Raw genomic sequence first — 13,908 nt, forward strand, 5'->3', positions numbered from 1 at the left:
GCATCACGTGCAGCATTTCGAGAGGTAGAGGAGAGATGGGGTGAAGCTGGCGAGACATGTTGACGGTGAACGGAGCACGACGCGGAACTTGTCGAGGACTGGAGGGACCAGTTCCTCGTTGTGCATTTGACGAGCGAGTTGACCAGAGCCAAGCAGTCAACTTCAGAAATGATTGTGCAGAATGAACGACAGTGTAGATATAGACGGTATAAAGAGGCAGCGGCCGAAGCGAACTGTCCGCCGAGAAAACAGGGTGGGAAATTTTGCCGGAAGAAGTTGATGTTGTGAGGAGATTTGGAACAAATACGCTGGGCAAATCCCAAGTGAATGTGGCCGCGAGCAAAGTGCCTGAGCGCGCTGAGCTGGCAGCAGCTGCCGAAATAGCTCAGTTGGGAGAGCGTTAGACTGAAGATCTAAAGGTCCCTGGTTCAATCCCGGGTTTCGGCAAGTGCAGGACTGCTTGCGCGCTCCCTCCTTTGTTTAGCTGTGATGGAGGCGAGTGAATAAATGTGAAGCTCTGCACCTTTCCTTGCTGGCGCAAGGGTGGTTTGGATTGCATCTCACCCTCCTTCTGCAGCGATGCTGTGCCTTTTGCTTCCAGTCTCATGGCACATTTCTTCTCATTGGCTCCGTAACGAGCATTCCAAAACAGTCAAATAATCAAATGGACAAACCCTCAATCCTGCACCAATTCAAATTCTCCTACTGTTCATTGACCAACATCTGCGAACGCACAAAACAGTCTTTGAGTCAGCAACGCGTACATGGTGGCCTTTGCACTCTCTCTATCAAACACTCCCTCGCTCATAAGCTTGCTGACGGCCAGCTGTTCCAGCTTGCAAAAACTGGTGATCCCTGATCGCAATGGAAAGGTTGCAGGAGAGATGCTGACATGCGCATGGCCGCCTGACTTTAGGTTGATTTGAGCGTTCCAGAGGTGCGCCTCAGCAAATCGCTTTGGACTGTCCTTGTTTTCGACACAAGCGGTCACTTCAGAAATGATCGTGCAGAATGACGATGGAAAAGTATTCACAAACAGACTCGGTCGGGTAAACAGTCAGTGACTTGCATGCCGCTTTGGAGATGGTTGCAGAGAACTTGGGAATCCTCAAGCCTGCAGAGTAATAACTGAAGGTTTTAACAGTGGACGGACTGAAGCCGGAGCAGAGGCGATTTGTTCAAATTGTTCCGGTGCATCGGGTTGCTTGCAAAGCAGCTTAGACTGATACTGACCATTTGCAGACGGATGGCATCACGTGCAGCATTTCGAGAGGTAGAGGAGAGATGGGGTGAAGCTGGCGAGACATGTTGACGGTGAACGGAGCACGACGCGGAACTTGTCGAGGACTGGAGGGACCAGTTCCTCGTTGTGCATTTGACGAGCGAGTTGACCAGAGCCAAGCAGTCAACTTCAGAAATGATTGTGCAGAATGAACGACAGTGTAGATATAGACGGTATAAAGAGGCAGCGGCCGAAGCGAACTGTCCGCCGAGAAAACAGGGTGGGAAATTTTGCCGGAAGAAGTTGATGTTGTGAGGAGATTTGGAACAAATACGCTGGGCAAATCCCAAGTGAATGTGGCCGCGAGCAAAGTGCCTGAGCGCGCTGAGCTGGCAGCAGCTGCCGAAATAGCTCAGTTGGGAGAGCGTTAGACTGAAGATCTAAAGGTCCCTGGTTCAATCCCGGGTTTCGGCAAGTGCAGGACTGCTTGCGCGCTCCCTCCTTTGTTTAGCTGTGATGGAGGCGAGTGAATAAATGTGAAGCTCTGCACCTTTCCTTGCTGGCGCAAGGGTGGTTTGGATTGCATCTCACCCTCCTTCTGCAGCGATGCTGTGCCTTTTGCTTCCAGTCTCATGGCACATTTCTTCTCATTGGCTCCGTAACGAGCATTCCAAAACAGTCAAATAATCAAATGGACAAACCCTCAATCCTGCACCAATTCAAATTCTCCTACTGTTCATTGACCAACATCTGCGAACGCACAAAACAGTCTTTGAGTCAGCAACGCGTACATGGTGGCCTTTGCACTCTCTCTATCAAACACTCCCTCGCTCATAAGCTTGCTGACGGCCAGCTGTTCCAGCTTGCAAAAACTGGTGATCCCTGATCGCAATGGAAAGGTTGCAGGAGAGATGCTGACATGCGCATGGCCGCCTGACTTTAGGTTGATTTGAGCGTTCCAGAGGTGCGCCTCAGCAAATCGCTTTGGACTGTCCTTGTTTTCGACACAAGCGGTCACTTCAGAAATGATCGTGCAGAATGACGATGGAAAAGTATTCACAAACAGACTCGGTCGGGTAAACAGTCAGTGACTTGCATGCCGCTTTGGAGATGGTTGCAGAGAACTTGGGAATCCTCAAGCCTGCAGAGTAATAACTGAAGGTTTTAACAGTGGACGGACTGAAGCCGGAGCAGAGGCGATTTGTTCAAATTGTTCCGGTGCATCGGGTTGCTTGCAAAGCAGCTTAGACTGATACTGACCATTTGCAGACGGATGGCATCACGTGCAGCATTTCGAGAGGTAGAGGAGAGATGGGGTGAAGCTGGCGAGACATGTTGACGGTGAACGGAGCACGACGCGGAACTTGTCGAGGACTGGAGGGACCAGTTCCTCGTTGTGCATTTGACGAGCGAGTTGACCAGAGCCAAGCAGTCAACTTCAGAAATGATTGTGCAGAATGAACGACAGTGTAGATATAGACGGTATAAAGAGGCAGCGGCCGAAGCGAACTGTCCGCCGAGAAAACAGGGTGGGAAATTTTGCCGGAAGAAGTTGATGTTGTGAGGAGATTTGGAACAAATACGCTGGGCAAATCCCAAGTGAATGTGGCCGCGAGCAAAGTGCCTGAGCGCGCTGAGCTGGCAGCAGCTGCCGAAATAGCTCAGTTGGGAGAGCGTTAGACTGAAGATCTAAAGGTCCCTGGTTCAATCCCGGGTTTCGGCAAGTGCAGGACTGCTTGCGCGCTCCCTCCTTTGTTTAGCTGTGATGGAGGCGAGTGAATAAATGTGAAGCTCTGCACCTTTCCTTGCTGGCGCAAGGGTGGTTTGGATTGCATCTCACCCTCCTTCTGCAGCGATGCTGTGCCTTTTGCTTCCAGTCTCATGGCACATTTCTTCTCATTGGCTCCGTAACGAGCATTCCAAAACAGTCAAATAATCAAATGGACAAACCCTCAATCCTGCACCAATTCAAATTCTCCTACTGTTCATTGACCAACATCTGCGAACGCACAAAACAGTCTTTGAGTCAGCAACGCGTACATGGTGGCCTTTGCACTCTCTCTATCAAACACTCCCTCGCTCATAAGCTTGCTGACGGCCAGCTGTTCCAGCTTGCAAAAACTGGTGATCCCTGATCGCAATGGAAAGGTTGCAGGAGAGATGCTGACATGCGCATGGCCGCCTGACTTTAGGTTGATTTGAGCGTCCCAGAGGTGCGCCTCAGCAAATCGCTTTGGACTGTCCTTGTTTTCGACACAAGCGGTCACTTCAGAAATGATCGTGCAGAATGACGATGGAAAAGTATTCACAAACAGACTCGGTCGGGTAAACAGTCAGTGACTTGCATGCCGCTTTGGAGATGGTTGCAGAGAACTTGGGAATCCTCAAGCCTGCAGAGTAATAACTGAAGGTTTTAACAGTGGACGGACTGAAGCCGGAGCAGAGGCGATTTGTTCAAATTGTTCCGGTGCATCGGGTTGCTTGCAAAGCAGCTTAGACTGATACTGACCATTTGCAGACGGATGGCATCACGTGCAGCATTTCGAGAGGTAGAGGAGAGATGGGGTGAAGCTGGCGAGACATGTTGACGGTGAACGGAGCACGACGCGGAACTTGTCGAGGACTGGAGGGACCAGTTCCTCGTTGTGCATTTGACGAGCAAGTTGACCAGAGCCAAGCAGTCAACTTCAGAAATGATTGTGCAGAATGAACGACAGTGTAGATATAGACGGTATAAAGAGGCAGCGGCCGAAGCGAACTGTCCGCCGAGAAAACAGGGTGGGAAATTTTGCCGGAAGAAGTTGATGTTGTGAGGAGATTTGGAACAAATACGCTGGGCAAATCCCAAGTGAATGTGGCCGCGAGCAAAGTGCCTGAGCGCGCTGAGCTGGCAGCAGCTGCCGAAATAGCTCAGTTGGGAGAGCGTTAGACTGAAGATCTAAAGGTCCCTGGTTCAATCCCGGGTTTCGGCAAGTGCAGGACTGCTTGCACGCTCCCTCCTTTGTTTAGCTGTGATGGAGGCGAGTGAATAAATGTGAAGCTCTGCACCTTTCCTTGCTGGCGCAAGGGTGGTTTGGATTGCATCTCACCCTCCTTCTGCAGCGATGCTGTGCCTTTTGCTTCCAGTCTCATGGCACATTTCTTCTCATTGGCTCCGTAACGAGCATTCCAAAACAGTCAAATAATCAAATGGACAAACCCTCAATCCTGCACCAATTCAAATTCTCCTACTGTTCATTGACCAACATCTGCGAACGCACAAAACAGTCTTTGAGTCAGCAACGCGTACATGGTGGCCTTTGCACTCTCTCTATCAAACACTCCCTCGCTCATAAGCTTGCTGACGGCCAGCTGTTCCAGCTTGCAAAAACTGGTGATCCCTGATCGCAATGGAAAGGTTGCAGGAGAGATGCTGACATGCGCATGGCCGCCTGACTTTAGGTTGATTTGAGCGTTCCAGAGGTGCGCCTCAGCAAATCGCTTTGGACTGTCCTTGTTTTCGACACAAGCGGTCACTTCAGAAATGATCGTGCAGAATGACAATGGAAAAGTATTCACAAACAGACTCGGTCGGGTAAACAGTCAGTGACTTGCATGCCGCTTTGGAGATGGTTGCAGAGAACTTGGGAATCCTCAAGCCTGCAGAGTAATAACTGAAGGTTTTAACAGTGGACGGACTGAAGCCGGAGCAGAGGCGATTTGTTCAAATTGTTCCGGTGCATCGGGTTGCTTGCAAAGCAGCTTAGACTGATACTGACCATTTGCAGACGGATGGCATCACGTGCAGCATTTCGAGAGGTAGAGGAGAGATGGGGTGAAGCTGGCGAGACATGCTGACGGTGAACGGAGCACGACGCGGAACTTGTCGAGGACTGGAGGGACCAGTTCCTCGTTGTGCATTTGACGAGCGAGTTGACCAGAGCCAAGCAGTCAACTTCAGAAATGATTGTGCAGAATGAACGACAGTGTAGATATAGACGGTATAAAGAGGCAGCGGCCGAAGCGAACTGTCCGCCGAGAAAACAGGGTGGGAAATTTTGCCGGAAGAAGTTGATGTTGTGAGGAGATTTGGAACAAATACGCTGGGCAAATCCCAAGTGAATGTGGCCGCGAGCAAAGTGCCTGAGCGCGCTGAGCGGGCAGCAGCTGCCGAAATAGCTCAGTTGGGAGAGCGTTAGACTGAAGATCTAAAGGTCCCTGGTTCAATCCCGGGTTTCGGCAAGTGTAGGACTGCTTGCGTGCTCCCTCCTTTGTTTAGCTGTGATGGAGGCGAGTGAATAAATGTGAAGCTCTGCACCTTTCCTTGCTGGCGCAAGGGTGGTTTGGATTGCATCTCACCCTCCTTCTGCAGCGATGCTGTGCCTTTTGCGTCCAGTCTCATGGCACATTTCTTCTCATTGGCTCCGTAACGAGCATTCCAAAACAGTCAAATAATCAAATGGACAAACCCTCAATCCTGCACCAATTCAAATTCTCCTACTGTTCATTGACCAACATCTGCGAACGCACAAAACAGTCTTTGAGTCAGCAACGTGTACATGGTGGCCTTTGCACTCTCTCTATCAAACACTCCCTCGCTCATAAGCTTGCTGACGGCCAGCTGTTCCAGCTTGCAAAAACTGGTGATCCCTGATCGCAATGGAAAGGTTGCAGGAGAGATGCTGACATGCGCATGGCCGCCTGACTTTAGGTTGATTTGAGCGTTCCAGAGGTGCGCCTCAGCAAATCGCTTTGGACTGTCCTTGTTTTCGACACAAGCGGTCACTTCAGAAATGATCGTGCAGAATGACGATGGAAAAGTATTCACAAACAGACTCGGTCGGGTAAACAGTCAGTGACTTGCATGCCGCTTTGGAGATGGTTGCAGAGAACTTGGGAATCCTCAAGCCTGCAGAGTAATAACTGAAGGTTTTAACAGTGGACGGACTGAAGCCGGAGCAGAGGCGATTTGTTCAAATTGTTCCGGTGCATCGGGTTGCTTGCAAAGCAGCTTAGACTGATACTGACCATTTGCAGACGGATGGCATCACGTGCAGCATTTCGAGAGGTAGAGGAGAGATGGGGTGAAGCTGGCGAGACATGTTGACGGTGAACGGAGCACGACGCGGAACTTGTCGAGGACTGGAGGGACCAGTTCCTCGTTGTGCATTTGACGAGCGAGTTGACCAGAGCCAAGCAGTCAACTTCAGAAATGATTGTGCAGAATGAACGACAGTGTAGATATAGACGGTATAAAGAGGCAGCGGCCGAAGCGAACTGTCCGCCGAGAAAACAGGGTGGGAAATTTTGCCGGAAGAAGTTGATGTTGTGAGGAGATTTGGAACAAATACGCTGGGCAAATCCCAAGTGAATGTGGCCGCGAGCAAAGTGCCTGAGCGCGCTGAGCTGGCAGCAGCTGCCGAAATAGCTCAGTTGGGAGAGCGTTAGACTGAAGATCTAAAGGTCCCTGGTTCAATCCCGGGTTTCGGCAAGTGCAGGACTGCTTGCGCGCTCCCTCCTTTGTTTAGCTGTGATGGAGGCGAGTGAATAAATGTGAAGCTCTGCACCTTTCCTTGCTGGCGCAAGGGTGGTTTGGATTGCATCTCACCCTCCTTCTGCAGCGATGCTGTGCCTTTTGCTTCCAGTCTCATGGCACATTTCTTCTCATTGGCTCCGTAACGAGCATTCCAAAACAGTCAAATAATCAAATGGACAAACCCTCAATCCTGCACCAATTCAAATTCTCCTACTGTTCATTGACCAACATCTGGGAACGCACAAAACAGTCTTTGAGTCAGCAACGCGTACATGGTGGCCTTTGCACTCTCTCTATCAAACACTCCCTCGCTCATAAGCTTGCTGACGGCCAGCTGTTCCAGCTTGCAAAAACTGGTGATCCCTGATCGCAATGGAAAGGTTGCAGGAGAGATGCTGACATGCGCATGGCCGCCTGACTTTAGGTTGATTTGAGCGTCCCAGAGGTGCGCCTCAGCAAATCGCTTTGGACTGTCCTTGTTTTCGACACAAGCGGTCACTTCAGAAATGATCGTGCAGAATGACGATGGAAAAGTATTCACAAACAGACTCGGTCGGGTAAACAGTCAGTGACTTGCATGCCGCTTTGGAGATGGTTGCAGAGAACTTGGGAATCCTCAAGCCTGCAGAGTAATAACTGAAGGTTTTAACAGTGGACGGACTGAAGCCGGAGCAGAGGCGATTTGTTCAAATTGTTCCGGTGCATCGGGTTGCTTGCAAAGCAGCTTAGACTGATACTGACCATTTGCAGACGGATGGCATCACGTGCAGCATTTCGAGAGGTAGAGGAGAGATGGGGTGAAGCTGGCGAGACATGTTGACGGTGAACGGAGCACGACGCGGAACTTGTCGAGGACTGGAGGGACCAGTTCCTCGTTGTGCATTTGACGAGCGAGTTGACCAGAGCCAAGCAGTCAACTTCAGAAATGATTGTGCAGAATGAACGACAGTGTAGATATAGACGGTATAAAGAGGCAGCGGCCGAAGCGAACTGTCCGCCGAGAAAACAGGGTGGGAAATTTTGCCGGAAGAAGTTGATGTTGTGAGGAGATTTGGAACAAATACGCTGGGCAAATCCCAAGTGAATGTGGCCGCGAGCAAAGTGCCTGAGCGCGCTGAGCTGGCAGCAGCTGCCGAAATAGCTCAGTTGGGAGAGCGTTAGACTGAAGATCTAAAGGTCCCTGGTTCAATCCCGGGTTTCGGCAAGTGCAGGACTGCTTGCGCGCTCCCTCCTTTGTTTAGCTGTGATGGAGGCGAGTGAATAAATGTGAAGCTCTGCACCTTTCCTTGCTGGCGCAAGGGTGGTTTGGATTGCATCTCACCCTCCTTCTGCAGCGATGCTGTGCCTTTTGCTTCCAGTCTCATGGCACATTTCTTCTCATTGGCTCCGTAACGAGCATTCCAAAACAGTCAAATAATCAAATGGACAAACCCTCAATCCTGCACCAATTCAAATTCTCCTACTGTTCATTGACCAACATCTGCGAACGCACAAAACAGTCTTTGAGTCAGCAACGTGTACATGGTGGCCTTTGCACTCTCTCTATCAAACACTCCCTCGCTCATAAGCTTGCTGACGGCCAGCTGTTCCAGCTTGCAAAAACTGGTGATCCCTGATCGCAATGGAAAGGTTGCAGGAGAGATGCTGACATGCGCATGGCCGCCTGACTTTAGGTTGATTTGAGCGTTCCAGAGGTGCGCCTCAGCAAATCGCTTTGGACTGTCCTTGTTTTCGACACAAGCGGTCACTTCAGAAATGATCGTGCAGAATGACGATGGAAAAGTATTCACAAACAGACTCGGTCGGGTAAACAGTCAGTGACTTGCATGCCGCTTTGGAGATGGTTGCAGAGAACTTGGGAATCCTCAAGCCTGCAGAGTAATAACTGAAGGTTTTAACAGTGGACGGACTGAAGCCGGAGCAGAGGCGATTTGTTCAAATTGTTCCGGTGCATCGGGTTGCTTGCAAAGCAGCTTAGACTGATACTGACCATTTGCAGACGGATGGCATCACGTGCAGCATTTCGAGAGGTAGAGGAGAGATGGGGTGAAGCTGGCGAGACATGTTGACGGTGAACGGAGCACGACGCGGAACTTGTCGAGGACTGGAGGGACCAGTTCCTCGTTGTGCATTTGACGAGCGAGTTGACCAGAGCCAAGCAGTCAACTTCAGAAATGATTGTGCAGAATGAACGACAGTGTAGATATAGACGGTATAAAGAGGCAGCGGCCGAAGCGAACTGTCCGCCGAGAAAACAGGGTGGGAAATTTTGCCGGAAGAAGTTGATGTTGTGAGGAGATTTGGAACAAATACGCTGGGCAAATCCCAAGTGAATGTGGCCGCGAGCAAAGTGCCTGAGCGCGCTGAGCTGGCAGCAGCTGCCGAAATAGCTCAGTTGGGAGAGCGTTAGACTGAAGATCTAAAGGTCCCTGGTTCAATCCCGGGTTTCGGCAAGTGCAGGACTGCTTGCGCGCTCCCTCCTTTGTTTAGCTGTGATGGAGGCGAGTGAATAAATGTGAAGCTCTGCACCTTTCCTTGCTGGCGCAAGGGTGGTTTGGATTGCATCTCACCCTCCTTCTGCAGCGATGCTGTGCCTTTTGCTTCCAGTCTCATGGCACATTTCTTCTCATTGGCTCCGTAACGAGCATTCCAAAACAGTCAAATAATCAAATGGACAAACCCTCAATCCTGCACCAATTCAAATTCTCCTACTGTTCATTGACCAACATCTGCGAACGCACAAAACAGTCTTTGAGTCAGCAACGCGTACATGGTGGCCTTTGCACTCTCTCTATCAAACACTCCCTCGCTCATAAGCTTGCTGACGGCCAGCTGTTCCAGCTTGCAAAAACTGGTGATCCCTGATCGCAATGGAAAGGTTGCAGGAGAGATGCTGACATGCGCATGGCCGCCTGACTTTAGGTTGATTTGAGCGTCCCAGAGGTGCGCCTCAGCAAATCGCTTTGGACTGTCCTTGTTTTCGACACAAGCGGTCACTTCAGAAATGATCGTGCAGAATGACGATGGAAAAGTATTCACAAACAGACTCGGTCGGGTAAACAGTCAGTGACTTGCATGCCGCTTTGGAGATGGTTGCAGAGAACTTGGGAATCCTCAAGCCTGCAGAGTAATAACTGAAGGTTTTAACAGTGGACGGACTGAAGCCGGAGCAGAGGCGATTTGTTCAAATTGTTCCGGTGCATCGGGTTGCTTGCAAAGCAGCTTAGACTGATACTGACCATTTGCAGACGGATGGCATCACGTGCAGCATTTCGAGAGGTAGAGGAGAGATGGGGTGAAGCTGGCGAGACATGTTGACGGTGAACGGAGCACGACGCGGAACTTGTCGAGGACTGGAGGGACCAGTTCCTCGTTGTGCATTTGACGAGCGAGTTGACCAGAGCCAAGCAGTCAACTTCAGAAATGATTGTGCAGAATGAACGACAGTGTAGATATAGACGGTATAAAGAGGCAGCGGCCGAAGCGAACTGTCCGCCGAGAAAACAGGGTGGGAAATTTTGCCGGAAGAAGTTGATGTTGTGAGGAGATTTGGAACAAATACGCTGGGCAAATCCCAAGTGAATGTGGCCGCGAGCAAAGTGCCTGAGCGCGCTGAGCTGGCAGCAGCTGCCGAAATAGCTCAGTTGGGAGAGCGTTAGACTGAAGATCTAAAGGTCCCTGGTTCAATCCTGGGTTTCGGCAAGTGCAGGACTGCTTGCGCGCTCCCTCCTTTGTTTAGCTGTGATGGAGGCGAGTGAATAAATGTGAAGCTCTGCACCTTTCCTTGCTGGCGCAAGGGTGGTTTGGATTGCATCTCACCCTCCTTCTGCAGCGATGCTGTGCCTTTTGCTTCCAGTCTCATGGCACATTTCTTCTCATTGGCTCCGTAACGAGCATTCCAAAACAGTCAAATAATCAAATGGACAAACCCTCAATCCTGCACCAATTCAAATTCTCCTACTGTTCATTGACCAACATCTGCGAACGCACAAAACAGTCTTTGAGTCAGCAACGCGTACATGGTGGCCTTTGCACTCTCTCTATCAAACACTCCCTCGCTCATAAGCTTGCTGACGGCCAGCTGTTCCAGCTTGCAAAAACTGGTGATCCCTGATCGCAATGGAAAGGTTGCAGGAGAGATGCTGACATGCGCATGGCCGCCTGACTTTAGGTTGATTTGAGCGTCCCAGAGGTGCGCCTCAGCAAATCGCTTTGGACTGTCCTTGTTTTCGACACAAGCGGTCACTTCAGAAATGATCGTGCAGAATGACGATGGAAAAGTATTCACAAACAGACTCGGTCGGGTAAACAGTCAGTGACTTGCATGCCGCTTTGGAGATGGTTGCAGAGAACTTGGGAATCCTCAAGCCTGCAGAGTAATAACTGAAGGTTTTAACAGTGGACGGACTGAAGCCGGAGCAGAGGCGATTTGTTCAAATTGTTCCGGTGCATCGGGTTGCTTGCAAAGCAGCTTAGACTGATACTGACCATTTGCAGACGGATGGCATCACGTGCAGCATTTCGAGAGGTAGAGGAGAGATGGGGTGAAGCTGGCGAGACATGTTGACGGTGAACGGAGCACGACGCGGAACTTGTCGAGGACTGGAGGGACCAGTTCCTCGTTGTGCATTTGACGAGCGAGTTGACCAGAGCCAAGCAGTCAACTTCAGAAATGATTGTGCAGAATGAACGACAGTGTAGATATAGACGGTATAAAGAGGCAGCGGCCGAAGCGAACTGTCCGCCGAGAAAACAGGGTGGGAAATTTTGCCGGAAGAAGTTGATGTTGTGAGGAGATTTGGAACAAATACGCTGGGCAAATCCCAAGTGAATGTGGCCGCGAGCAAAGTGCCTGAGCGCGCTGAGCTGGCAGCAGCTGCCGAAATAGCTCAGTTGGGAGAGCGTTAGACTGAAGATCTAAAGGTCCCTGGTTCAATCCCGGGTTTCGGCAAGTGCAGGACTGCTTGCGCGCTCCCTCCTTTGTTTAGCTGTGATGGAGGCGAGTGAATAAATGTGAAGCTCTGCACCTTTCCTTGCTGGCGCAAGGGTGGTTTGGATTGCATCTCACCCTCCTTCTGCAGCGATGCTGTGCCTTTTGCTTCCAGTCTCATGGCACATTTCTTCTCATTGGCTCCGTAACGAGCATTCCAAAACAGTCAAATAATCAAATGGACAAACCCTCAATCCTGCACCAATTCAAATTCTCCTACTGTTCATTGACCAACATCTGCGAACGCACAAAACAGTCTTTGAGTCAGCAACGCGTACATGGTGGCCTTTGCACTCTCTCTATCAAACACTCCCTCGCTCATAAGCTTGCTGACGGCCAGCTGTTCCAGCTTGCAAAAACTGGTGATCCCTGATCGCAATGGAAAGGTTGCAGGAGAGATGCTGACATGCGCATGGCCGCCTGACTTTAGGTTGATTTGAGCGTCCCAGAGGTGCGCCTCAGCAAATCGCTTTGGACTGTCCTTGTTTTCGACACAAGCGGTCACTTCAGAAATGATCGTGCAGAATGACGATGGAAAAGTATTCACAAACAGACTCGGTCGGGTAAACAGTCAGTGACTTGCATGCCGCTTTGGAGATGGTTGCAGAGAACTTGGGAATCCTCAAGCCTGCAGAGTAATAACTGAAGGTTTTAACAGTGGACGGACTGAAGCCGGAGCAGAGGCGATTTGTTCAAATTGTTCCGGTGCATCGGGTTGCTTGCAAAGCAGCTTAGACTGATACTGACCATTTGCAGACGGATGGCATCACGTGCAGCATTTCGAGAGGTAGAGGAGAGATGGGGTGAAGCTGGCGAGACATGTTGACGGTGAACGGAGCACGACGTGGAACTTGTCGAGGACTGGAGGGACCAGTTCCTCGTTGTGCATTTGACGAGCGAGTTGACCAGAGCCAAGCAGTCAACTTCTGAAATGATTGTGCAGAATGAACGACAGTGTAGATATAGACGGTATAAAGAGGCAGCGGCCGAAGCGAACTGTCCGCCGAGAAAACAGGGTGGGAAATTTTGCCGGAAGAAGTTGATGTTGTGAGGAGATTTGGAACAAATACGCTGGGCAAATCCCAAGTGAATGTGGCCGCGAGCAAAGTGCCTGAGCGCGCTGAGCTGGCAGCAGCTGCCGAAATACCTCAGTTGGGAGAGCGTTAGACCGAAGATCTAAAGGTCCCTGGTTCAATCCCGGGTTTCGGCAAGTGCAGGACTGCTTGTGCGCTCCCTCCTTTGTTTAGCTGTGATGGAGGCGAGTGAGCAAATGTGAAGCTCTGCACCTTTCCTTGCTGGCGCAAGAGTGGTTTGGATTGCTTCTCACCCTCCTTCTGCATGGTGCTCCTGCAGCGATGCTGTGCCTTTTGCTTCCAGTCTCATGGCACATTTCTTCTCATTGGCTCCGTAACGAGCATTCCAAAACAGTCAAATAATCAAATGGACAAACCCTCAATCCTGCACCAATTCAAATTCTCCTACTGTTCATTGACCAACATCTGCGAACGCACAAAACAGTCTTTGAGTCAGCAACGCGTACATGGTGGCCTTTGCACTCTCTATCAAACACTCCCTCGCTCATAAGCTTGCTGACGGCCATCTGTTCCAGCTTGCAAAAACTGATGATCCCTGATCGCAATGGAAAGGTTACAGGAGAGATGCTGACATGCGCATGGCCGCCTGACTTTAGGTTGATTTGAGCGTTCCAGAGGTGCGCCTCAGCAAATCGCTTTGGACTGTCCTTGTTTTCGACACAAGCGGTCACTTCAGAAATGATCGTGCAGAATGACGATGGAAAAGTATTCACAAACAGACTCGGTCGGGTAAACAGTCAGTGACTTGCATGCCGCTTTGGAGATGGTTGCAGAGAACTTGGGAATCCTCAAGCCTGCAGAGTAATAACTGAAGGTTTTAACAGTGGACGGACTGAAGCCGGAGCAGAGGCGATTTGTTCAAATTGTTCCGGTGCATCGGGTTGCTTGCAAAGCAGCTTAGACTGATACTGACCATTTGCAGACGGATGGCATCACGTGCAGCATTTCGAGAGGTAGAGGAGAGATGGGGTGAAGCTGGCGAGACATGTTGACGGTGAACGGAGCACGACGCGGAACTTGTCGAGGACTGGAGGGACCAGTTCCTCGTTGTGCATTTGACGAGCGAGTTGACCAGAGCCAAGCAGTC

At 50.6% G+C, this 13,908-nt stretch overlaps 9 non-coding genes across 9 annotated transcripts; all 9 read left to right on the top strand.

Annotated features, from left to right (window-relative positions):
* Window positions 1–374: 374 nt before the first annotated feature.
* On the top strand, window positions 375–447 carry trnaf-gaa (transfer RNA phenylalanine (anticodon GAA)). Its single transcript has one exon. It is a non-coding gene; the product is annotated as a tRNA-Phe (tRNA).
* A 1,176-nt stretch (window positions 448–1,623) lies between these two features.
* trnaf-gaa (transfer RNA phenylalanine (anticodon GAA)) lies at window positions 1,624–1,696 on the top strand. The gene has a single exon. It is a non-coding gene; the product is annotated as a tRNA-Phe (tRNA).
* Window positions 1,697–2,872: 1,176 nt separating this feature from the next.
* Window positions 2,873–2,945, top strand: trnaf-gaa (transfer RNA phenylalanine (anticodon GAA)). Its single transcript has one exon. It is a non-coding gene; the product is annotated as a tRNA-Phe (tRNA).
* A 1,176-nt stretch (window positions 2,946–4,121) lies between these two features.
* On the top strand, window positions 4,122–4,194 carry trnaf-gaa (transfer RNA phenylalanine (anticodon GAA)). Its single transcript has one exon. It is a non-coding gene; the product is annotated as a tRNA-Phe (tRNA).
* Window positions 4,195–5,370: 1,176 nt separating this feature from the next.
* Window positions 5,371–5,443, top strand: trnaf-gaa (transfer RNA phenylalanine (anticodon GAA)). Its single transcript has one exon. It is a non-coding gene; the product is annotated as a tRNA-Phe (tRNA).
* A 1,176-nt stretch (window positions 5,444–6,619) lies between these two features.
* Window positions 6,620–6,692, top strand: trnaf-gaa (transfer RNA phenylalanine (anticodon GAA)). Its single transcript has one exon. It is a non-coding gene; the product is annotated as a tRNA-Phe (tRNA).
* A 1,176-nt stretch (window positions 6,693–7,868) lies between these two features.
* Window positions 7,869–7,941, top strand: trnaf-gaa (transfer RNA phenylalanine (anticodon GAA)). Its single transcript has one exon. It is a non-coding gene; the product is annotated as a tRNA-Phe (tRNA).
* A 1,176-nt stretch (window positions 7,942–9,117) lies between these two features.
* trnaf-gaa (transfer RNA phenylalanine (anticodon GAA)) lies at window positions 9,118–9,190 on the top strand. Its single transcript has one exon. It is a non-coding gene; the product is annotated as a tRNA-Phe (tRNA).
* A 2,425-nt stretch (window positions 9,191–11,615) lies between these two features.
* Window positions 11,616–11,688, top strand: trnaf-gaa (transfer RNA phenylalanine (anticodon GAA)). The gene has a single exon. It is a non-coding gene; the product is annotated as a tRNA-Phe (tRNA).
* The last annotated feature ends 2,220 nt before the right edge of the window (window positions 11,689–13,908 follow it).

This window comes from Chiloscyllium plagiosum, unplaced genomic scaffold, assembly GCF_037043375.1.
Source record: "Chiloscyllium plagiosum isolate Xiang-an unplaced genomic scaffold, Cpla_swu_hap1 HiC_scaffold_14, whole genome shotgun sequence".
Classification (NCBI taxonomy): domain Eukaryota; kingdom Metazoa; phylum Chordata; class Chondrichthyes; order Orectolobiformes; family Hemiscylliidae; genus Chiloscyllium; species Chiloscyllium plagiosum.